This window comes from Polypterus senegalus, chromosome 6 (assembly GCF_016835505.1).
Source record: "Polypterus senegalus isolate Bchr_013 chromosome 6, ASM1683550v1, whole genome shotgun sequence".
Classification (NCBI taxonomy): Eukaryota; Metazoa; Chordata; class Cladistia; order Polypteriformes; family Polypteridae; genus Polypterus; species Polypterus senegalus.
Genome location: NC_053159.1, coordinates 38,932,353 through 38,959,484, shown reverse-complemented (window position 1 = coordinate 38,959,484; position 27,132 = coordinate 38,932,353). Strand labels below are relative to the sequence as shown.

Below are 27,132 nucleotides of genomic sequence, written 5' to 3'. Positions count from 1 at the left end.
AATCTTCCATTATCATTCATTCTTTTTCCTTTTAATTTAATCACCCAAAATCAGTAATTCCAAATAATCATTAAGTCTGCTGCATTTCCACTCATTAAAATGTTTGAACAGTTAACAATGACAGTATTTATCAACAAATTGAAAGGATGATTTTATTTCTTTGAGAAACCTCAATGTCTGGTTCCATTTTGCAATGTTAAATACAATAGATGACAGCCTGTGTGGGAAAAACAGTTCAGAGTGAGAAGTTTATTGAGTTAAAAATATTAGAACCACAAAATATATGAACTCCTTGTGAGGGAATTTCATAAAGACTGAGGATGCGTTCAGTTCTGGTAATCCACTTAATGAAAGCTGTATGGCCTGAGGCTGAGCTGGTATATGTGGAAGCCATTTTGATGTTTTACCATATTTTGCTATGGCATCATGCTGTTCCACCGATCCACCCACTTGTAAACCCACTTAATCAAACTTAGGGAGCTGGAGCATATCCTGGCATTGTGGCTACAAGGCAGAAGTCAGTCCAGGATGGGCACTATCACAGCCACACACACACACACCTACCTACACACTGACTGGCAAACTTGGGTAACCATTTACATTTATTTGCTCGGCAGACAAATTTATTGAAAGTGACTTACAAAAGAGGTCAACGTAACCAAGTAACCATCAGTCTAGGGGTCTTTTTGGGAACAAGTGTAATTGAACAATGGTACAAAATTCATCACCACAAACATTCAAGCAAGTTACAATTCCTAGATTACAAAAAATAAAAACTAATATCAAATAAACAGAAGTTTGCCAAGAAAAGGGGCTACCAGTCAATACAGCCTGCATTTCTTAGAGAAAGGAAAAGATACGAAAGAAATGACATACAGGGCCATCACTGGTGACAACAAATAATTTTCAGGGTAATCCAACTGCCACCACAGGCTGTGGAGAGGAGAAGGAAAATTTAAGAGAACTTTTTGGCAAATAAAAAACAACTGCTATAGAAATTTAAATAAAATAAATGTTGTATTCATGCAGTTTGTCACCTAAACGTTTGTATTTTAAAATGCTACTTAAATACATTATATCCAGTCTTCTCACCAGCTTACGTAGCTCACATTCAGGGAGACCTCTTACCAACCATGGCAACATTGGATATCCGTTGCATTTGGTTTGCCTGCTTAGCTTCGCACAAGCTTTAAGCGCCCCCTGTATTGTACAATGTACAAAGCAAAATACGTTACACTTTCAATAAATGGCTTGAGAGCAACGTCTGGTTCCGTGTCCAAAACAGGGACAACTAAACACAAAAGGAGTTGGGCTTTTATAATAGCCAGGGAGGAAGAGGTGGGATCCAGTAATTGAGGCCCGGAAGTGACCTTGGTAGGAGGCGTGGTTATGCAAGGGAAGCAGGAAGTGATCTGTTGATTTCCTTTTGGAGGATCTGTAGTAGAAGGAGAGGAAAGGTTAGTGCACTTCGAAAAACCCTGCTCTTGTTTTCTGCCCCCCTCGGTTAAGCCTTTAGCCTGCCTCCTAAGCGCACGTGTGTGACAAGTGCCAGTATACTTTTATTTCAACTACAATATTTGCTGTTGATATGTTGAAACAGTGTGATCGGTGGATGCAACGGTCAGTCATATGTCAAATCATGTTTATAAAATACAAATAAGTTCTCACTGGCTTCATGCTTGTTTTTGGATTCACGGTGACTGATGATATTAATATGATTTACATTAAATGCAAGATATTACAAGTTTTAAACAGCTTGTTTGTACAGTTTCCTAATGTCAGGGCGTTTTGCTAAAGGAGAACTACTTGTGCATGTAAATGTGTATTTGTAGAGCAGGTTTTTGCCTTAACAGTGTTACCCACTTTATCCTGGTTTTGCCTGTGCATGTAACCACACTTAGCCAAATTGGAATTACCAGCTAACCTAGTTTACACATTTATAACATTACAACATTAAAGGAGTATTCCACCCAAAAATATTTTCTTAAATGTTACCTACGCCCATGAGGAAGTCTGTGTCCTTCCATTTTTTAATCTTTTTTTATGTCCCATGTTGTTGTAGTCGATGTTTGTTTTTCATTTTGTGTAATTTATTTGTTGAATTTCTAAGCAGATCTGTTTGCCCCATTAGGATTTCATATGTGTTACAAATACAGAATTTATTATTACTAACTTGGAGAGGACATGCAGCAAGCTTGAATCCCCTCTAAATTAATCTATCTGTCCAGGCCATTTTGTTAATCCACATAGTTCAGAGGTGCAGGAAGAGAGAGCAAGGGGTGAATGACAACATCAAGAGCAAGACATGCATCAGATCTGGCATAATCACTATTACGATGACAATCAACAGCTTATAAAATGGCGGCATGCTACAAAGGATGTTTACGTGTATACTCATGTTACATAAGGTATATATATTTTGCAGTGAGGGCCATCCATCTTTGAGGGCTGTGTTTCCACTGCACAGGTTGAGGTGGAGCCTTGGATTGGTGTACAGGCAACACTCAATTTAGCAGCATTGATTAAACTGACGGGCACTTCTTTGAGATTTAGTATGTTTTCAGTATCTTCCTCATTGCCTATCTCTGTGCTTGAAAACCGTATGTTTTACAAAGCTGTTGTTTTATGCATTGTAGAACTTATTTTACTTGACTGATTTCATTATTTACTTACAAATTCACCGAGGAGATCTGTTTGTGCAAAATCGGAAAGAGTAGCAAATGTAAGTTTATTCTGTCATTCATGAAGTAGCCTTTTAAAATTATACTGCTGTTCTTCAACTGTCCTGATTTCTAGATCTTCCCGGGTTGATTTGTTTAAGGCTTCTTCACTTTTGTTTAGAGGTTGCCTTTTTGACATCAATTCAATATGTTTATTTTTGCTGATTCACTTTGTCAAAACACTGTGAAATCTACTATGTTATGATCACAGTGACCTAAGGTGTGAATAATCTCAATGTTCTGAATTTTGATCTACTTATTACAGAATACCAAGTCTGGATAAACTTTAGCTCTTTCTGGTGTTTTGATATAAGCTCCATCTTTGACCTCTTGTTCCCACACTTTTATTATTTACTGGGTTTTCCCCGGTTTAGGTGATCAAAGTCATGAGAGAAATATTCAATCTCTTTAGCTTGAGAGATCTGTGGCATAGGCAGAACATCACAGTAGACCATCTTGTCACTTGACCCTCAAGGTTTTTATCGTTGATGTTTAAATTTGTCCATGAATCAGTACCCTACCTGTGTCATTTCTGGCCAGGCACATATTCACACTCCTAGGGAAGTCTGCAATCTTTTTTTTTTTCAGGAAGGCAACACTCTATGTTTCTTATTGTGTTTGGTGTAAACCTGCCTGCCAATTGTCCTAATAACTGATTGCTCTGCTGTACTATCATGCCTTCTGTCCATCTGGGGTGGGTTTAAAGGTGACACAATGAGCTTATTACCTCTGCAAATTTCTGAAAATGACTGGACACCTCAACATCTGGTGTTGGTACACCTAGACAGTGTGCATCTCTTCTGCTGTGTTTGCATCCTAAAATGATTTAAATTTGTTTAGAGTCTTCACATGCACCATTATAGAAAAGGTAGTTTTTCTATAAAAGGCATCTTGGCAGATTCTCCCATTTTTCAATAGGTAAGGAAGGCCAGCTACATCCTCTCTGATCTTGAGGTACTATATTAGCTGACACTTGTATGGCATGTAGGCCTCTAAATAGCTAACACATTTCTTTGTTATTTTTAGATGAAATTTTAACCCTGTCCCTTCTTTTTTTAATTATGAATATATTATTTTAAAATTGATTAAAATGTATAAGTACTTGTTTTATGCCTTCTCTCCCTTTCTAGGCTACTGTATTTACAGTTGGACACATTCACACACTTTGCACCTTGTCCCTTTGTGTCACAACTACTGCTGCATACTGTTGTGCTTGGGATAGCTTTTAGATCAGTGTTCCTCTGCCTTTTTGGTGTTGTAACCCTCTTTTTCCCATGTAAGTGACTTGACGACCCATTGGGCTGGGGAAAGAGGCTTGGTGGAGGGGGTTTCTCCTTTGGTAAATCGAGCTTGATCGTCAGAATAGGGGTGGAATTGAGCACCATCATTGGAGTGGGCACCATTATAAACAATAGTAGCTTGAGATCCCATTACAACAGTGTGGTTGAGAAACACTGTTTTAGATGGCGTTGACACTTGGCCCGCTCTCCTTAACATATTCAATTTCTATCCGATATCTTCAAGGTTCTTTTCAAGCACAAAATGCAGCTTGCACGTGAATAAAGCAATATATGTTTGTAGCGATCAAGTGCCGCTAAGATTCACACCGTCAATGTGATGGTGATTTATTTATTGACCCACACCCACCCACTACAGAGACCAAATAAAGCACAATTAAACAATAAAGAATATAATGAAATTAAATTAACTAAATGCAAACAATAATACCACCCCTGACCCTTTTGGCGATAGTACATTTAACATATAAACACAAACACCACACAGCAAAGTCCATGAAAAAAACAAACCGGATGAAATGAGAAGTGATGAGATTAAGTCCAGAGATGTGTATGTTGAGTGGGAAGGAAAAACACAGCCCTACCGGTAGCTGCTGAAAGGATGCAGATGGATGGATGGTTCAGGAGCGCTCCTTTTCTTGCGGGAAAGCCAATGAATCCAAACACAGTCCTCAGTACACAGGTAGACAGACGATCCAGAACCCAACAAACTAATACAATCCAGGAACACAGTGATTGAATATGGCTAAATTAACGGCAGGCAGTCCAACAGATAAATGAAACACACAACGTACAACAACAAAAACAACCTTTTTCCTTCCTGACGCTTGCCCTCTTTTTAAGCCCCTCTGGCCACCTTTTTTCCCATGTTTTCATGATTGTACTTCTTCCAGTTTAAAGGAGAATAAACACTGACTGCTACTTCTATGTGCCTGCATTGTTTTTGTGTTACATTCCTGAAAACATGTAGATGGATTTGCAGATGAACAAGTTTGTTTTTTTTATATAATCTTTTGATAATTATTCTGTGGTACTCTCAAAAATGCCTTAGTTGATTATGTTAATATACATCAGTCATTTACAAATCTTGCATGTCTTTGGTGATGTGGGAGGAACACTGCAATGGCCCCTTTGAATAAATACATTATTTTACCATTGCAGATCTGACAGGATAAGTGATTGGTTTGACTCAAGCTGTCATGTCAGAGGTGGGTATTGAACCAGCATCCTTGTGGTGTTCTGCTTCTAGGCCCTGTGGTCTACCAATGTGCAGCATAGCCTGGCAAAGTTTTACATGCAGCTAGAAAAGGATCTTTGTGAAAGTGAAAGTAGGTTTTGCTTTTTGTATGTATATCTTAATTTCATGAACTGCTTTATGGTGACGTAAACATAGAACAAAGAAAAATCCAGTGAAAGTTTGCGACATACATTTATGTTTGATATCAAATCAGTGTCTGTACTCTCCCAGTATGAAGTTATGTTTCTTTTCTTATTTTCAAGCCTTATACATGTTTCTGAGAGGCTTTTAAAATAGGGGAACATTTTGGTAGTCGTACAAGAAACCATTTTCTCATGGGGTCACTCACTGCAGGTTTATTTTTTTGTGCCTGTGTCTGTTTGTGCTATGTATCAGTTCAGATTTCTAAGAAGACATTTCTCATCAATGTAAGCAAAGCCATTTTTTCTGTTGCTGCTATTCAGCACAATACAATTAAATAGAAAATAAATTTGTTCAAGCACAAAATTCACAAGTTAGAGATACAAGCCTTTGTGACAACAAAAAAAGGAAACTGAAAGGGCAAGGTGGGGTTTATTGTATATAAAAGCACATTTGTGGGTACTCAGGTTTTTTTATACAATGTGAAAATGGACAGGTTATGCCCAGCTGGCCACTTGTATTGTCCATGAGCATGCAAATATGATACAGAGAAACAAGGTGCAGATACAGTGGGTATAGAAAAGAATCACCCCCTTCGAAATATTCTTTTTTTTTTTGCTTTACAGCCTTAAATGAAAACACACGCAATGCACCTACATACTCAATGCAACCTATAACATCCAAGTGAAAGATATCACTGCTACTGTTCAGAAAAATGATAAAAAATCCAAAACAAGGCATACTAAGATTAATAAAGGATCACCCCCCCCAATGTCAATATTTTGCTGAACCACCTTTTGCTTTAATGTCAGCCTTGAGTCGGTTGGGATACTTCTCTATCAGCTTTGCACATCTAGTTTTAGCAATATTTTCCTACTCTTCTTTACAGAACGGTCAAATTGGATGGTGAGCGTTGGTGGACTGCTGTCTTCAAATCTTTTCACAGATTTTCAATGGGATTTAGGTTGGTGCTCTGACTGGGCCAAACAAGGACATTCACTTTTTTCTCCTTTAGCCACTGAGTGATCAGTTTTGCTGTGTGCTTCGGGTCATTGTTGTGTTGAAAGGTGAACAATCTGCCCATCTTCAACTTTCTGTCAGAGGGTAGCAGGTTTTCCTGAAGAATTTGACAGTATTTTGCCCCATCCATTTTTCCTTCTACCCTAACGAGAGCCCCAGGCCCTGCGGCAGAGAAACACCCCCCACAACAGGATGCGGCCACCTACATGCTTTACTGTAGGTATGGTGTGTTGTGGATGGTGAGCTGCATTGGATTTGCGCCCAGTGTACCGTTTATTATTAAGGCCAAATAGTTCCATTTTGGTCTCATCTGACCATAAGACCTTTTTCCACTTTGCTTCAGAATCTTCAAGGTACATTCTGGCAAAGCTCAAACAAGCCTTAATGTGGCCTTTCTTGAGAAGTGGCTTTTTCCTTGTGACCCTCCCAAACAAGCCACAATTGTGGAGCGCTTGTGAAATTGTTGTCACATGCACTCAATAACCACTCTTTGCCATAAAATGCTGTAACTCCTTCAAAGTGGCCATTGGCCTAGTAGTACCAAACACTTGCCACTTCTTTATTATGGGCTTTACTCTGCTCGTTGGGATTGATAAAGCCTTTGAGATTTTTTTGTATCCATCTCCTGCCTTATGTCTGTCCACAACTCCATCCCTAAAATCTTTTGAAAGTGGTTTGCCACCCATAGTCAGTTGCACTACCAAGGAAGGGAATGCTCCAGGAACAGCTGTTTTTATGCTTCACTAATCACACTGATTATAATTGATCACAGGTGGAAGCCAGTAACCATGGTCTGCACTGGCAATGGTGGTTATTTGCACCTGATTGAGTTTAAAAAATGGGAATATTTCAAAGGGGGTGATTCTTGTCTATACCCACTGTAAGTGTCTTAAGGCCATAGCAGTGATATAAAGTTTACAGTGATGCCCAGGGCAACTGAAATCAAAAACAGACGTTAAAGCAGCTAGACCCTCTAGGTGTAAATAAAATGGGTGGAAAAACACACAAAATACAGAATGCAAAAATGCTTGAGTAGGGTTATTTTAAAATAATATGCCTTGCTCTAGTACTCAATTGTTTAATCTGTTAAAACTGTTTAAATCGCAACATAACAATCACTTGATCCATTTTAAGGTTATAGGTGGGAGGATAGAATAAATTACAGCAGAATCAGGCTCAAGACAGGGCACCAGATCAGACTCGCTATACTCAACAGGACTAGCCAAGTAAGGAAACCCATACATTTTTGTGTACAAAGTTTACCTAGACATCTGTCTCTCTATTTTAGCCATTTTTTCTTTCCTTGAATAATTAAATTTGTCAGTAAAACGCATGCATGCTTATCACGTCAGCTTTAAGTCACCAACTCAAACAGCTGAATAACCAGTGAATTTCAATTCTGATTAGAAAAACAGAGAGAAAGAGAACGCATGATCTCAGCATTTACAACGCTGACCTCAGTAAGAGCAATGGTGAGCCCACAAATTTGCAAACAATCTTTTTCATGCCTGACAAATGTTACAACTCATGCCTTACTAAACCGACTTGTGTTGGGCATGGGAATGCTTGTATTTGGAGTTGATGGGGACATTGCAACACAGTGGTGTGTTTTCCCTTATTCACAGTAAGGACTGGAGAAAGTAGAGAGAACAATGTTGATCTTGCACTTCACTTTGTTTGATTGGTATATATCAGTTTTGTTTTATTTAAGTTAAAAAGAATCTCTTCTGTGTCCTTCCAGTGAGAGATCCGGATAATATATTTGAATTTGAAATACTGCTTGTGTTTTTGTTTAGTTTTGCAATTTTCTTTAATTATGCAAATATCTTGTAAAAAGGGTAATTCTTTTTGTTTTTGCACACTTAGGAGGCTTAGATGGTTCTATCCCTTAACTTTTCAATATGCAGTGTGGGAGAAAACTGGACTTGATTGTATAGCTGTGATTCCTTGTGTCCCATCTTAGGCTGTTATTTAGTTGTATTTTTTATACATTAGTATCTACTTTATCTTTTCTTTAAGAATATCAGTTTATCCTAGTGATGTGAGCTTTTTAACATGTATCATCTGAGGTAATCTATATGTACTTAATAAATATATACAATTTTTCTATAGGGCCTTTACAGGTTTCATTCTTAGCTGCTTTTAATATTAGTATTCCTAATATAAGACCATTATTTTTCTGTTTATTCGGTAAGTATGATGCTTCTGCATATAAGTCCTAATGTACTCTGTTCGATTTTCTATTCATGCGACCTAGTAGTATGGCAGCTTCCCAGCACCTGCAGCCCAGTTCAGTTCCTGCCTGAGGGGTGCTCTGTTTTCTCGATGTGTAAGTTTCCTTCAAGGACTCCGGTTTTCTCCCACAGTCCATAAACATGCTGTTAGGGCAGCAGTGATCCTAAATTGTCTTTTTGTTGAGGGGTTGTGTGAGTGTGCCCTGTGCTGGACTGGTGCCCAGGCTGTGATCCTATCCTGGGAAAAATGTGAATTCCACTGAAATGTGGAATAAACTGCTCATTGTTTTTGTTGTATTTGTTGGGGATTGAGTTAGCTTGTAAGTTATAGCATCAGAGGGAATTCCCTTGTTGATTATTTTCAGGTGCCGGCTTTTACACTAGGTACTGTTTACTGGCTGTTGAAAACTCTGAAATGGAGCCTATAATTCAGTTCCTCTGCCCAGTTTATGTTCATAGTTACTAATTTATCTGCTTGTTTCTCATACAAAACTGTAGTACTAGGGTGTTGTACCAAGTTAGCCATTATGAATGTAGAGAAAAATCCAAGGAAAATGACACCTTTTATTGGCTAACTAAAAAGATTACAATATGCAAGCTTTCGAGGCAACTCAGGCCCCTTGTTTAGGCAAGATCATCTGAGTTGCCTCGAAAGCTTGCATATTGTAATCTTTTTAGTCATACAAAACTGTAAATGTAAACTGACAGGAATCTTCACATTTCAGTTGTAGTCACAAGGCACAAGATAAAAACTGGGTGTTGACCTGCATTTTCAATCTACTTTTGAAAAGGTTCTAGTGGTGTCTCCAATGTATGTCTTTAAAGCAACACATTGAAAAACAATTGAATATTTGTTTAAAATTTTGAATACCTCTTTGAAGTGTTATCTTTTTATTGTAAAGATTGCACTCCTTCAGATTTTCCTGGTTGCTTCCATTGCTCAACTGGCCCATCTTATGACTTCCTTTTACTCATCTGCCTGTTTAGTTTGTTTTTCAATGTGCTGGGAACCAACCAGTCGCAGTATGGCACTGTTGTCTAATGCATTTTTTCTGTTCGTAATTAGCTTGTTTATTACTAGGAGTTACTTGGCCTTTCTTTTATAAATGTTTTTTTCCCCATAATTTCTATGTCATTTTGTGAAGTAACCCTTCTTTTGCTGGCAGTACTGTTTATTTAGAAAAGGCCGTTAATGACAAACTATGGTCATTTTCAGAGCAAGGGGACTTTTAATGAAACAAGCAAAACAATTTGCCTAATGGTTTCCAGATCAGCCTGGCTTCTAGCCACTAGTGCTGTGTATCTGGTTGCAATCTATGCTGGTCATCCAAGGGAGCTAGCTGAAGCACCTTTCCTTAATGAGCCTTGCATTCCATGGAGCAAACTTTGCATTTTAAAGCTTTTATGAATTTCCCAACAGTCACTTTCCTAGACTGCCAAGGGCAAGATGTGCAGAGATTTTTTTTTATAGACACGGTAACAGTGAAATATGCACCCAGGTATTTCAAGTTGTTAAGGGCGTGTAAAAACAAACCACACAAAGGCAGACCCCCTCATCAGCAGATGGAAAACAACTTACACTACATGGCTTAAAGGTAAACTAACTGCATTCTTGTAGAAGAGGGCACTCCGATCACTCTTATACAAATTTAGGCAACTGCATTGCATGTTTTACAGAATCCTTCTTCCAGTATTTAAGCAAATAGTGTGGTAAATACAAAGGTTGAAGATAACATATTTTTAAAAATGATATTCAGTTCCTTCTTGGTTTCCAGCAAAATGTCATTTTCTGTACAGATAACCTTGAAATGTATCACTTACAGCCCAGGAGGGAGGCTGCAGGTAATGAAAGGTGAGCCTGTCATTACACAAATAGCTGTTCATCATATACTGTAAACATAAGAGGGAAAAATTGTCAGGTATTTTATGTGAGGTGTTTTTCTAATTCAGCACATTTAACGTTATTTTTTTTTTTATTTTGCTTTAGAATTAGTGTCATGGTCACTAAGCGACTAAAACTGCAGCCTCTAGGCTCAGAATTTCACAGTTCAAGTCCCAGCTGTTACTATCTGTGTATAATATTTGTATTACTTTTGTTCCAGCACAAAACGTTTCTCTAGGTGCTCTGGTGATTTTCCATATTCCAAAAATGCACATTCTATATAAATTGGTTGCTGTCAAATTTTTAAGTAAATCCTTAATCCTGTACATGTTCCATTGTGAGTGTTCCATATAGTTTATTTACAGTATGCACTGTGTAGTGCACTTCCTCTTGACGTTTACACAACAAGAAATCTGCTTTAGCTCAATTGAGATATTTTGAATATAGATGAATTGTCATGAAATCACTTTGGCACCTTCCAAGAAAATAATGGGGAACCATTATGGTAAATAACTGGTCAATCTCTGATTTTATTTCAGGTTTTCATTTAATTAGACTTGTTGCCTCTGCTGTTAGTTTGAAGTCTCATAAGTTACCACTTGTGTGCAGTTTGTTTATGTATGAAATTCAGACAGCTGCTTGGTGTTTTACTCTGCTTAGTACACATGTCTTATCCTTTTATTACATTTTTCTGCTTCATTTTTAACTCTCTCCCTTGAGATTGACTTCTTAATGTTTATTTTTATTCTGATCTCCAGTTAAGAAGGAAAGGGTGGCTAATAACTAACTCTAAAATTTTCACCCATGGCTTTGACATGGAGAAGCTGTTTTAATAAAGTACTTTAAAACAGAGGTTCTCAAACTCTGTCCTGGGGACCCAATGTGGTCCATCCAGATTCATAATCAGTGACAACAACTGATAACACTGATCTTATTTAATTAGTTGATTTTTTTCCTTCTCTCTTATTCTACATTAAGAATAGCACAGCAGCATGATTTTTACATTCATAAAGATATTTCTGTTTTTGCTATAGATTTAAATGCTTAACTCTCTTTTGTTGATTTTATTATATTGTGCCCTTTCTCTGTGCAGTTTGCTCCCTTTTTTGTATATTAATAATGACAGTTAAAAACGAGCAGAGCTGACGCCCAGGCAAAAAACAGCGAATCATGGCTGCAACTACTTTAGTGTCAGACCCACTAATTAGTAAATACAGTAATGGATTAATTAAACAATTAGAACATCTGGAAAAGTAAAATGAATATCAAGGTGAAAATATTAAAAATAAAAAAACGTTCACATACAGTATATCTTTTTTTTAACCAAACTTAATTTTCTAATTTCTATATTGTTCCCAAAACAGAGAATCTGGGAAATAATAGTTCACTTAATTAGCCCAGGAGTCCAGTTTAAAATAGAAGCTGGTTGAAACAAAAACCTGCAGCCAGAGTGGGTTCCCAGGACTGAGTTTGAAAACCCCTGCTTTAAAACAAATGAGTGGACAAAATCTGTATAGTTGACGAGTAGTAGTCCACCCTCATCCATGGAACAGTTTGTACCTGTTTCACAAAAGTGAAATCTGTACTGGTTGACATTTTTCAGGTTGCAGAATGAATGTAGGTTCAAGAATCTTATTAAATGACATACACCATTAACAGTAGCAACTGGGATCCAGGACCAGACTTGTTCCATTCTTAAGACATGCATTTTCAACATTGATTACTGACAAAATAAATATATTGGAACTTTCAAAAATGAAACAAAATCCACCTTAATGAAACAATAAGTGTCTGTGTCTGCATCATTTCAACAGATGGTGTATCACAAACATTAACACATTTTTGCGACTTGCATACCAAATGGCATTTAACGTACTACAAATGGTTGGAATGACAAGTGCAATGCGTTTCATTACTACATGCGTTACAAAATACATTCCAATAGATGGTGCACTGCAAACATTAACTCTGAGGTCTACATTGATATCTTACATTTCAAACTGTCTTAGATGGGTAGTATAGCTAGTGCTAAATAGTGGCATAATGCCTCAAAATTTGGAATATTTGACTATTATTAAGGCTTGATGCTGACCATATAAGGACAGCAGAAAGCCAAGGAGGAACTGGAGCCCATTTTTGTGTGCTGCAGTGTCAGTACAACAGCAATCAGTCTATTTGTAATATCCATTTACATATCAATTTTAAATGTTGGTCTGAGAATATTACAAAAACACTTAACAGTTTAACAAGAGCAAGCCATTAAGCCCATCATACAGTGCCTACCTAGTTTGTGATATTAGTCTTTGTAAACCTAGTAGCTTTTCTTTTCATGTTAATCTTCCTTAAATGTTCATATAGCCACTGGGTGGTTGTAAACCTCTTAACATGTGAAAACATCAAAGAAATATGAATTTAGACCATTTGCTATTTCTATTTCTGTTTGCTTAATTTCACCCTTACTGTTTCTTATGCACATTACTACCACCTTGACGATTGTTTCTGTTCTTTTGTACTGTAAAAAACACTTCTAGTCAACTTTTTAATTTTCCTCCTTATTCCACTGTAACCACCTTTTAGTTTTACTAATGCCCCTATTAATCATGTCTTCCTGTCCTTCTAAACCTTATACTTAATGACACAGTTCTCAAGTATGCATTGTGTAGCTGCTTTTTCATTTTCAATTTCTCTCTTAGATCTTTATTCATTGCAGAGTGGATTTCCGTTTGCAAGCTTTGGGGTTAACCTGTTCTCAAGTGTGTGCAACACTTTAAACGATCTCCACTTCTCCTGAGCTGTCTCCATAGTTAAAAGGATTTTCCAGATTGTCTTTTTTAGACTTTTCCACATGTGCTTAAGATTTGTCTTATTAAAATCTAAAATTTGTTTTTTTGTTTTATTTGGAATATACACTCTTCAAATTCTAATGATTCAGTTATATATAGCCCTGATTTCTGTCCTGATTATATTGAGGATAATACATCTTAGACATGCTTCTTCTCTCATTGATGTTTTAACATACAATTCTCCACTATTTAAAAGGCTTTCACAATTAATATTTGGCTAATTGAAGTTGCATAAAATAAAAAAATCCACCCACAAACTTGCTTTTTTGATAGTCTCAAAGAGTTGCATGTTGACACCATTTTCTCTCTATCTCAATATTTGACGCACTCCTAACATTGGACCACTGCCTAGTTAAATCCACATATTCTCATGACGAGGCTCCTCTCCTTTTCAAACTACTCACCACCATCTTTTCAGGTTTGCCTCTTTAAATTATGTTTTTTCTTCTGTACTCTTTGCCTTCTCTAGGATTTAGCTTGCATTATGTTGCTGAAATATCATACTTTTGTGAATGCCTCTAGCTGAAAAGAAAGCAATTAGTAGATTATTACTTATTTTATTTGGCTTTTTTACTTGCAAGCTGTTACTTCAAATTTACCTTTTTTATTTGCATTAATGTTTTCCGCAATGTTTCAACCTGGATAGTCCCAGACTTTAAACCGTCCTCTACTGCCCCAGTCATACTCTTCCCCAATACATCAGTGCCTTTCCATTTCAAATGCAGATTGTCCTCCTCTAACTTACACATGTTAAACTTTCTGATCTTCTCACTTGTAGCTGAATGTCCCTGTGATTTTGCCCTGACACAAACAAAGCTAGATCCATCTCAGTTTAGGAGTGTTTGCCATGTCTGCACCTGGAAGAACATGGGAAAGGGTGCCACCAAGATGGTTTAGTTCAGAGAACATTCCCAGAGGAGACTTCATGGAGGGTGGAATTTATATTGGCAGATGGGGGACATTTCTGGGGGACTTTCCAGTCAGGAAATGTGCTAGAATGGTGAAGGCTATATTATGGTTGCATGCCTGACCTGGTGATATAAAGGGTGGTAATAGCCTAGCACAAATGTTGTAGGTCATCATGCAACAGCTGGGTCCATACGCTCAGCATGAATAAGCAGGCAGTCCTGTTTTGGAGGCCTGGCTGTTTAAATGGTACTTAAGATTCAGGGCTGGATCTACAGTGTAATGAGCAGAAGTCTTTCTCATCTGAGAGACAAACAAGGCTTTTGTATCCTTTTTTTGCTGCCACTACCTGGCTTGGAGATGTTGTGTGAGAGTTCTGAGATTCTTCCCTTCTCTTTCTTTGGTACCCTTGTAGCAATCATGTCTGGAGCATCACTCACAGAGACAGAGTCTAAACACTTTGCTGACATGGCAGCCCCATCTTTACCAACTTTGGTATTCAGAGGATATCTCTGTCTGCCAGCATTGTTTTCTTTTCTCCCAGAGGTACTTCATGGGTCTTTCCTTTGTAAGTTTCCACCTGTTTGTACCCTCTGTTCCTCTGGCATTCCCTAGCATGAGTTCCTTCAATAGCAACAGTTTATGGCACTTCAAGAAAGGTACTGTTACCATACTCATGTTTACTTCTCTTGCTTAATTCTTTTTAAAGCCTTCAGCCCCACCAGAAGAAAGCAATTAAATGAGTAAGAAAGTCTGTGATGCATTCCTTCTCACTTCTGACTGTGAACTCATTCCTGTTTTCTCTAAGGATTGCTGAGGCAAATATGACAGCATCCAACCCAATTGAAGGTGCCGGTCAATCGCAGGTTTCAATAACTTTCATTGCCAAACGTACTCAGTCAAGGTTAGTATAGAGTCACTGATTAACCTAACCTCTATATATTTAGGTCTGTGTGGCGAGGGCCTCACAAAGGCTTGGGGAGAACATGCAAATCCTTTAAAGGAAGTAATTTGAACCCCAGCTGCCCCTTCTATAAGGCACCAGTGCTAGTCTTTTCCCAATTATGGCACTTTTCCAAAAGTCCTGTGCCTGTTTATCTTGGATTCAAAATGAGCACTGTTGATATAAATTGATGCAAATTTTGGATGAGTGAATACAGCATGCCTTTGTAAATGTATGTCCATTAGGTATTGCTTCATATTATATCTGTTTTGTTAAATGGAATTGTCATTGCATACCAGTATGGTGATTAAAGTTAAAATATGCTTCACAATCAGATGAACATTTAAACACAATGACTAATAGCGGAGTCAGTGTTGCATGACTGTTAGTTTAATTTTGAAATTCTGAGGATAATTCAGTTGTTACAGTAGGGAACTTGAGGTCACTGTCCTTGTTCATAATATGCTGTGACTGACAAGACTTACTCATAAACTTGATGTGCTTTACTTCAGAAAGGCTTTATCCAGCTTCAGCTGTGTTCTCAGGTTCATAGCACTTTGATTTAAATTATGACATTGTGTTATCAAGCACCACTTATTGAAAGGTACAATTCCAGCAGAAGTAGGCTGGATAATACTGTGTGTCTTTTAAGGGATTTTAAATGATTTCACTTTTTAGAATGTGATCCATCTTTTTGAATTTGAATGTGAAGTTGAATAAATTTCTCTGCAGAAATGTCCCGAGCTTTAACAGAGGCAGGAAGTTGGCTGGAATGGTGTTCTTCTGTTATACAGACTGAAGTGGATGTCTTGGTGTTTAGCATCACCTGTTAAGATGGATATATGCTGTAACTTCAGTACATTTCTAAAAGAGAGAGAGATTTGTTTAGATGACCTGGGGATGCTTGCACCGTATCTCTTTTTAATGATGTTTCTTTTCGACTCCTGCTTTCTCATTTTTAGAAGCAATAATCCTTTCATGCCAAACTCCTGAGGAGATGGGCACAGTGGCTCACGTTGTCCAGCTGGCATTACCAGCAATGTTCTCATTAGCACAGAGTTTATTCTGAATAGTGACGAGTCTTTAACTGTATTCATATTGGGTTGTGCAATGGCATTTGTTTTGCTTTATTTCTTTCAACAATCTTGGTACATTCCATCTATTTTTCTCTCTGTCACGCGGCTGCAGTCCTTTTCCTTTTCCATTATGCTTTTTACAAATCTGCGAACCTCTTGGGGGGGGCGAACAGAGAGCTCTCTGTGTGTGGGGGGAGGGTGCTGAGCCAGGAAGCAGTAAACTCCCGCAAGTGCTCATTAGCACTGACCACTCTGCTCCTCTGGACGTGCTTAGCTTTACTCGACTCTGTTCCCTTGTGTGTCGATGCAAAAAAGTGTGTAGACTGCTGTATCTTCTGTTTTACAGGTCGGCTGTCAGAAAGAGTGATATCCAGAGTTGTATCAATGTGTAGTACATCTGAATGGAAGTATGCTTGTAGCTTTGTGTGCTGTCACATATCCATTGATGGATTTATACATTTGATTTCTTTTATTCAAGGCTAAAAAAGCAGTCTTTTTTACTTAGACAATGACTGTGACATAACCATGAATTACAGTGCCACCAAAGGACTATTTTGACATTGTGAAAATTAACACTTTTATGGTTTTGAAGGAATTTTGAGCTCCTATATATGTATAATACTTAAGTATTCATAAATGCTTTAATCTGTTTGTTTGTAAAACCATTTTTGGTGAATAAGGCTTTAGTGGGCAGCATTTTGTTACAGAAGTTAGTGCTGCTGCCTCATATCTCCAGGGTGATGGTCTGGCCACTTTATATGTGAAAACTCTGTGTTGTACCCATGCATATGTGGTTTTACCTCAGTTTCTTCCCTTTACTGGAAAATACTGATTTCTGGTTGTGTTCTACAAAAGGTTACCCCTTTACAGCTGTTTTAACTTATCCTGCTTTCAGTAGTTATTCTCTTAGCAAACAGTCATGTGTTTTCATTTTCACTGATGCTGCCTCAACAAAGACAGCATGGTGGTCAGCTTTACTGCCTCACAGCTTCAAAACACTGGGTTCAAATCCTAGGCCTGAATGGGCATCAGTCTATGCTGTTTTGGCCATATAAACCTATAGTAGATGTACTGAAATGTGTTTTTTACCGAACTGTTTAGATCTGGAGTGGTCCTTAGTGACAACTGTATTTGCCTAATTAAACAAACATGACAAATATTTCAATATGTATAGCATGTACAGTATATTTTTGCAGTTCGTCCATTTTTCTGCAATCCATTATTGAAAGACTTCACCGTAGCCAGGAAAGTATTTGCTATAGTATTTATATTTAGTGTTCTCAGTAGAAGGAGCAAGATGCTCTGCTGGTGGCCAATTTCTCATTACCAAATGTCCTATAATCAATTTGCAAAATAGAGTTGATTCTTTGGAAAGTAAGCAGTAAAGACAGTTGGGAAGGTCATTGGCACCTTGCATCCTTAATGGGAATGAATATCGCCAACCATGGTTGTCAACATAAACATGAGGAACCAATAAGGGAGGTTTATGTGATGTGTTGCGGGTAATCATGGCTGTAAATTCCCATTGTTTGTTTTTGGCTAGCATCAGCCCCAAGTGTGGTGAAATACACATGACAGATCGCACCTGCAGTTGATACAATGAAGATCTAGTAAATATGGGTGTGTATGTAAAAGCCTCAAAAGGTAATAACCAACAAAAACAAGCTATTAACAAGGAATCTTAGTGGTAGTCTGTTATTATGTAGCAAATGTCACTATTAGATATTGATCAGAAAGAACAAGACACTGCCCAAGTTACACAACAAACTCCCAAGAGTCACTGCAGAGAGCGTGCAAGTTGTGCAAGTGGCTTGACAGGGATCTCCTTACAGAAGCGCTGAAACCAGAAAAGCTGCTTAATCTGGATTCTCACTTTTGCCCATTATATACCTTGCAGTCTCTGATTTGTTTGTTTTTTTTGGGTTTCTTTTTACATCACATGTTTCACAGTGTTCATTTTGCAGTCAAGTTAAAATGAGATGTTGTGGAACCTGGAACCATATTTTACAGATCATAAGAAAAATGTTCCACAACAGTATGCATTTACATTAAAATGCTTTGTGGTGGTGTATCTGACCAAAGGTACTGTATTGGACAATGAAGTTCATGTGCACGATATGTGAACGTGGCCCCATGTTTAGAGTACAACGTATAGCCACAAGTTCTCGCAAAATAGTGCTTCTTTTATTTTGCCACACGAACTGTAAATGTTTCCAAGTTACTCTCTGTAATTTCCATGCAGCTGACAGGCGGATGGTGGCAATTTTATGTGTTTAATGAGGCAGCAGAGAAAAACACCTGGATAAGAAAATATAGATGGAGCTATGTGTACTTTTAAATGCATTTAAAATGTTCTTGTAATGATCCAAGAGGATGTCAATGTTAAAAATAAAAAGACTGAAGATAGAAAAAGGAGCTAGGTGGTAAGAAGGAAAGCAACAATGTCAGAAGGGAAGCCGAAATGAAAACATGGTTACTTTCCTTAAACTTATGTTTGTGTGCAGTCCTCTGACGTGTTTTTAGTTGTCCGCAGAAGGCACAAAATCACACTAATTTTATATTTCTCCTTGCCACCAATGTATTACATTCATTTTATTTTTATGCCTTCCTTATTTAAGAAATATAAAATGTATGCCTTAAAGAATAAAGGTTCAATTATCTGATTACTGTAGACATTGATGTCTGCTGTGTTTTGATTCAGTTTGGCTGTTATTAAGGGTGAGAATATCAAAGCTTAGGGACAACTGCTTAAAACAGCACTTCCATTGTGGTGTTATAAAACGAGAACAAATATGGAATTCAGGCCTGCTGAGGCAGGAGCACATTACCCTTGTCAAGAAGTGAAACTGAAAAAAGGAACTGGGAATCGGCAGATGTCGTTTGTTTACAGTGAGCTAACAAAATGACTCTTTTTAAATCATTGCTTGAACATTTTCAGAGTTTCCAGGACTGGGGACATTTTTAAATGCTCATGTAGCTGCCATTGTGAATGTGATAGAAATCAATGGGATTTTTAAAAAGTCTTAATTTTTTTTCTGGACCTGTAAATGTATATGGGTATTAAATAATTGTAAAGGATTAATTTAATAGCTTTATACGATTTAAAAATCATCTTCAGGGTTAGCACCAAGTAAATGCAGGTGAACGCTATGTGTCACTAAGGTTAGTGCATTTTCTTTTGCACTGCCATTTGTTTTCTTTAGCAGTTTGAGACCCTTGAGCTTTTTTATCAGTAAAGTATGAGCCTATGTAATATAACAAGCAATACTGTATGCAATTTACTTTCTTTATAGAGACCACCATGCTGTATTTATCATATTCCCTAAACAATCTTTATCACTAATGCTTACTGCTGTGGATCCATTTTTTTATGTTTCTTATATTGCCATTGGAAGATCTCTGGAGGTGTATGTGTACTTTTGGCATCCATAGATTTTGTAATTAAATTATAAACAAACAGGATGTTTGAAAATGTTTTAAAAAAAAGCAGACAATACATGTGTAGTTTTGTATTTTCTCCTTCACTTCCATGCTATTGGTCCAAGGCAGCGTAATGCAATGTTTCAGTTAATGTCAGCTGTCACACCCTGACTGAAAGAATGGTTTGTTTGTCTAGGCCTTGATGGCAAATCTGTTACTGGTCATAGCCTCATGAAACGACTTGCAGATGACCCAAAATACAGGTGTGCTGTGCTGCAAAATAAACTGGCGATAAGTTTAAACAGTGTTACAAACCTTCTTTCACAAGTTGCATGATCAGACCACCACTGTGTTGTTTACATGTGGGTTTCAGGGTGTCCTCCAAGCCTTAGCTACATCTCCATGTCCTTCCTTAGTCTCATCCACAGTTGCTCAAGTAAGGTCCCTTCTAGGATGTGTAAGCTGGTTAGAGCTCAGGAACACCAGAAATTGGCTGAAGAGTAGAAACACGTATTGTCCAACAAGGGAGTATGAAAAGACATTTAAATTGTGTCTAAATTATTTTTATCTACTGCAATTCCCAAGCCATAACAAAGTTAAATAGGAACTTGCCAGTTAGAGTCACTTCATTTAACCTGTTGAACTGAATGCTCAAGAATTGCCCTAGAGAAGAGTTCAATGAAGTACCTTTGACCAAAATCATTTTTAGAATAATTTTAGCCCTGACGTAGTTTAATCTGTTTGCCTACAAGCAGGATTTGAAAAGCCAATGAACAATATGACCCATGTGCAAAACAAATAAATCCTAATGCATATTTCTGGGTTTCGGTGTGTCAAGATCTCTAACAGCACCTCAGGACTGCATTTAAGGGTAAGTATTTCCTGTTTGGAGTGCTGCCTTTTAAAGTATTAATCTCCATGTCCATAGATACAATCAAGGAGAACCAACGCAAGAAGCACATATTCAAGTGAAATTAAGGAAGACGTTCCAGTTACTTGGACTAATTATAATTTGAGAGAAATATCAGCTCAGCTCCTCAAAAAGTGTTACTCAGCTCTGTGCAGGCACATATTTATAAAAAATGGAACACTGAGAAACGACAAAACTGTTGATACAAGTTGTAGCAATAGAGTCCAAATGTAGTGCCTTGCTACAGGCAAGGACATTCCAGTCATTTTTGGAATACATTTGATAAAATGGCACTAATTGTGGAAAATGTGAGGCTGGAGGTGCAGCATCTGTAGCAAATGTCTGAATAAACAGTGAAATTAGGAACTGCTGCTGACTCCAACTACACAGATATCACAAGAAATATGACAAGACTGTAAATAATGGACAGATATGAGTTTTCCATAGCAAGCTAAGTGAACTTTCTTGACAAATGCATTTATCTCTTGTTTATAGCACAGAGGAAATGTGGATACTCAAGAATTTACATTTTCTACTGCCCCTTTAATCTGATTATTGATGTATAAAGTTCCTTTGTTGCTAAGTCTTCCATCTCCTCTTTTCTTTGACTTCTACTTCTATGGTACTGTAAATAGGCTACACCATTTGACTAGTTGTGATTCCTCATTGTTGTACATGGTCTCTTTGTAAATAGAGAAGACACTGATGAGCATCATATTTGCAACAGCAAACTTGGCCATTCTTGCTAAATTCATGTGTGAAGTGCAGTCATATAACATGAAGAAGTGGTGATGCACTTTTTTGTCTGGAAGTCATGGTCTGGATGAGAGGTGATGCCATTCTGCTCCTCTGACACAGTTGAAAATCTGGCAAGTTAACAAGGGTGAGTTAAGAACTGGGCCTAGGACACGAAAGGCTCAACATATACCAGAAGCCTTGCCAAGGTCAATGAACTAAGTACTTACTGTATAAACAACCAAAAAGCAGGAGTACCTGTGTAATATCCTCAGCTACCCAAAATTATGGGATTGTGTTTTTTCCAAAACACAGGGCATAATTAATAACTAATTACAGATCAAAATGAAAGTAGGAAATGAAAGTAAAATTGAATTGTACAAGTTTCAAAATCCAAAAAAATATCTGACTCACTGGGAAAAAAAATAAAATTTTCGGTAAAATTCCCAAGGATACAAAATCATAACATCCTTTTTCCTGTCAGAAAGGAAACACTTCTAACAGTAATCCACCTATTAATTCATCAGAAAGCTTTAATGATAACTGTGTTATAAGCAGAGTCAGAGTTGAAATATAAAATACACCAGGCTGTCCGATATACCTAACCAAATGCTAAACTTTTAGTAATTGTTTGTGGCACAAAGCATGGCCTGGCATTTAAGCAAATGTTTAAAGGAAAAAAAAGGGTTAGGTACAAATTGTGGGCGCCACATTAGTATGAGAGCCCTACTTAATTCATCCACATGTGAGTTAGGTTTGTGCAAAAGAAATTAAGCAGTCTGAAGATAATGGTTAGTAAGTAAATATCAAAAGAAGATTTAAAAACAGTACAGGGAGAGGAAGTAGCCTGGGCCCAGGGTGCCAAAACACCATATGGTCACCATTCTTGTGAAATCCAGAGTAAATGACTGAGTGCTACTGTTGTACTTGCTTGTCAGACATATATCTGGAACCTTCTGAGATATTCCATGAGATTGCACAACAGCTTACTGTATAAACGAAATATCAGCATGAGAACAAGGAACAGGTCCATTATTGGTAAGGGTTTGGGATGGAGCAGGAAACTGGATCTGGAAAGCTCATATAGACATAAAGCTTTAAATATGTGAATGAAAATGCAAAATTGGTAATGTACTTCCTGCGGTGGGTTGGCACCCTACCCGGGGTTTGTTTCCTGCCTGGCGCCCTGTGTTGGCAGGGATTGGGTCTAGCAGACCCCCGTGACCCTGTAGTTAGGATATAGCAGGTTGGATGATGGATGGATGGTAATGCACTTCACAGCTTCTTCTGCTTTTCTGCTGAATTCAACATTCTGTTATTGTAATTTTTCACTTTTGATATGTTATTTTGATTGTCTGTTGAAGGTTTGAAAATTGTCTGTCTTTAACAAATCCAGTTTTCGGTGAAATAATAGAAGGAAGTACCATTAACGATACTTGACCCCAAATCGTGCCATTGCTTTTTAATGGGTGGAATTGGCCAGTAGAAAGTATATTGTAAAAGGTATATATTTTTCATAGGGAAAAACAGAAGGATCAAAAATGGGTACCTGGCATAGTGTTTAGCATTTATGAGCCTAATGTAACAGAGGTGTGTGTGTGTGTGTGTGTTTTTTTTTTTTCCATTCATTTTTTTTTAAATAAAATTCTGCTGGGTGATCTTCTGAGCCTGCAGCTTTTTTTGTTTGCTTTTTAGACCTTTAACATTGTTACGTATCTCTCCAGAGAGCATTAGAGTTCCGTCCTGCTTTTCTATTCCACATGCCTGGCTCTATATTTCTGCTTATATCCAATATTTCTATTTAGTTGAAACATTCAGTAGTTTTGGTTCCAACTGCTGTTAATTTCTGCAATAGCACTGCAGTCTTCCTTTTTATGAGCCTGTTGAGTTAGTATCCTATTAGCCATTTTTCATGCTTGTAATATTATAATAATAATAATTTAAACGTAATTGGTCTTGTAAAAAAGCTCAGTAGTGTATGTTTTCTCTGTGTTAACTCAAAAAGTTTAAGCTGTCCTCGTCGATGCTGGTCCAGTGTTATAGAGCTGTCATTGAAGACATTCTTACCTTCTCTGTAATAGTCTGGCATGGCAATGCATCTGCTCAGTCCAAACATAAACTGCAGTATGCTATTTGGGCAGCAGACAAGATTGTAGGGCTGAAACTGGACTCCATTGAGGTCATGTAAACATAAAAGGTCAGGAAACAAGTGGTAAATATAAGCAATGACTACACTCACCAGGGCAGCCAAGTGATGTTTTCAATACATACACACATTTGTTTAGTAGCAGAACTAAGCAGCAGGCAGATCTAATACCAATACACAATTAATCCATTTATAGAAAATAATAGATCCAGATCCACACCAACATAACAGAACAAAGTTGTGTATCTCTATAGGCGAAGCCACCAAAAAAATCTTAGTCCATGCATTTACTGAATTTGTGTGAAAAAATTGAAAGACCACTGGGACCTTTAGGATGGACCAAAACAGTCACATTCACGGCAACTGTCAGGAACCACACTAGTTTTTTAATACATGAGACAGAGAGGTGGGCTTTGATGCCTCTTTCGTACCTTTGGTCACACTTTTAATTTTTTTATTTCATTAAATATACAGGAACCATTTACTGTGCACCATTAGAATTTCTAACATTTGTTCCCTGAGATAAATTCTCCATCAGACTTCCCTTAAAGTCCTGAAATTAGACAGCTCCACACTATCATATTTTTCTTAATATCATGATGTTCATCACGTTGCTTTTCTTGTTCTGCTTTTGCCTTCTCCTTTTCATTAGTTTACTGTACATTTCTGCTTTGATTCTTTACTGCAATTCAACAGTTTCTGCATTTTATGCTGCTAATTTGTCATGGCAAAGCTTTGTGAGGACTTGCTTTGAAATCATCCACAACTAACCAAAAAAAGCCTTTTTCATACTATTCAGAAAATTACTGTTAACGGGTTGCTTTTTTTGATTTGCTGTGATACAACTTGGTTTTATGCTTCTGGTCACTTGCACTGATATAGTGCAGATTTGAGGTTTAATAACAAATGTGGTGTCTAAAACTTTTGGCCATCCATTCTTTAACCATGTCCATTGTGCTGGTGGTCTGGATTAGGTGACAAGTATAATAATCAGTTACTTCTTTCCTGAAAAAAGTTTAGCTATTCATTTTTTTTAAACCTGCTTTATTCAGTACAGAATGATGGGGATCTATATGACCAAATTCTGTACAGTATATGATAACCATTCTAAGATTGAAAACTAAACCAACACAGTGCATTCCCGTTCTTGACTAATTTCTGGTTGCTGGTGTAATTGATAGCATGTCTTTGAGCAGTAGGGGAAAAACAGAGTCATTTAAGGAAACCTACAAACATGGAGATAACTTGAAAACTACCATCAGTGTCTAAACTGTCAGATAACACAGATCCCACCGTGCTGCTCCTCTTACAAATGCCACTCTTTATTTTCTGTACTGGTGGTTCAGTGAAACTCCAGCCTATCTGTACCTCTCTAACTCTTTTAAGACAGTTGTTGACAACAGTCAACTTAAAGGGCAGAAGGTGAGTGCCAAAAAAACTTAAAAATGTTGCCAACAATGTATTTAGCTTTATCTATTAGATGGCAAAAAACACCAAAAGATCACCTGAATTCTGTACATGTGCAGCATGTTATCAAATTCTGGCAGCTGCTCTCATCAAAAAATATCCAGCTGGGATAGGCTCCAGCTTCTCCGTGACCCTGCTTAGGGTAAGCAGGTTTGAAAATTGATGGATTATCTGACAGTGGATTATGTTGTGTCAGATGAGGAGTTTAAACTGTCAAAAAAAATTGACAATGAGTGTGCTTTTAAAAAACAGTGTCAGCAGTGCAACATGCATTGAAAAAACATGTAACAGAGCAGTGCGTGCAGTTGGTTGATTTGAACGGTATAATATGCTTCAAAAATATGAAAGAAGGCTCAAACATTTGTTATTTGCATGTTTTATGTGGTTTTAATTAATAAAAAATTGTAATTTTTCCACAAAAAATACTTTTTCTGAAGTATTCAGCTTCTAAAGAGTTACATTGATGGCTTTTCTTACCTGTGATATCCACTGATTTGTTCTACAATTACAGTAGTTTGGGTGAAGACAATTTTGAAAGCATTAGGGCCTGCTTACGTATATTCATCAGTGTTGGTCTCATTTTTACCATTTCTTCTCAGTGTATGTCGTACTCAGCAGTTTTTCTGCTCATTCTACATGAGTTAGGCCAACAGATGGTTTTGGTCTGGCTTTTACTGCTACAGCTGCATATGCTGACATGGATTGAGGCTACATGCGCATCTTTTTTTAATCTATGATTTTTGTATTATTTTTAGATCTTTTTTGGGTTGATCAACTGTGTTTTCCCCTTGTGCACCTTTAATGCACTTGAGAATGAGTGGAAGTGGGCATTATAACAATAAATAGCATTTCATTGAACTTATTTGACCATTCTTTGTCTGTTGATCAGTAAAAGTGTTTGGATTCTTTGCTTGATGGTCTTCAAGGTATAACTTATTCCTTATGGAAATCTTTTTATGTTATCTTCCATCTTTTTATTTTTAGCATTTATAGAAACAGTGTCCATTCTTTTATCTGATCATTAAGGACAGTTGGACAACCTTTCCAAAAGGCAGTGGCTGGGTAGGGTAGGACTGAATTGTAATTATTTCCAAATTGAACAAAGGCCAAATGTGGTAAAGTAACTTTACAAATCAACTATTTATTTCTACCATCATTGATGTAGGCAATCTGTAATGTTTGGAATATATTTGATATTTGGGATCTTTACAAATTTGTACAATGATGATAATGTTTACATTCTCTGATTTTTGACTAATATTAAAAAAATGCACATACACACCTGTATACATCACAAACCAATTCACCCTGATTCTGCAACTACCTGTATTAGTTATGTTGGTTTGATTTTTGTATTGTTCACATAGCTGTGTATTCCCAGGTCATTGTTTTAATTTGTCCAAATTTCAATATACTTCATAATAAGAACATCCACAGTGACTATATGTAACTATTTAATTAGATCAGAGACCACATTGTTTCTGTCAAAGAACTTTTTTGCGCTTAAGCCATTATCTTCACTTTCAATGCATATTGCTGGTTTGATTTTCATCTATCCATTTTTCAGCCTGCTCAGATACACTTGAGGGTTATGGGGACAAAAGGCCATCCAAGTCACAGTGAACACTAAGCAGAAATAAACACTGGACATGATGCCAGTCCATCTAAGAGCACCTGCATGTACTGTGAGGCATTGTAAAGACTCCAGTTAATGTAACACATTTAGGACTTGGATTAGATAAACTTGTTCATCTCTGACTGTGTGGTCAGATGTAGCTCCAACCCATTCACTTAATTTGTTGATGACACCACCATCGTGGAACTGACCACCAACAATGATGAGACTGCTACCTGCTGAAGTGACAGTGCACACATTTCACTCTTGTTTTCAGCAAAGTGAAGAGGGTAGTTATAGACTTCAGAAAGCAGGCCACAGTTCCATCAGCATCAGAGAGGATGCTGTTAAGAGTTAAGTTGCTTTAAATTTCTAGAAGTGACCATCACTGATAAACTGAAGTGGGCACAACACATTTCAGCTCTTGTCAAAACTGCTCACCAGTCAGCACCTCAGTTACCTCAAACATCTAAGGACTGTTGCCATTTCTTCATCTGTTCTCTCTGACCTACTTACTGGGTGCATCTATCACTCTTAAC

General features: G+C 37.4%; 1 protein-coding gene across 3 annotated transcripts in view; it reads left to right on the top strand.

The window, feature by feature from the left end:
- Positions 1 to 27,132, top strand: part of rftn2 (raftlin family member 2) — a 336,974-nt gene that overhangs the window by 251,390 nt on the left and 58,452 nt on the right. The window lies entirely within an intron of this gene.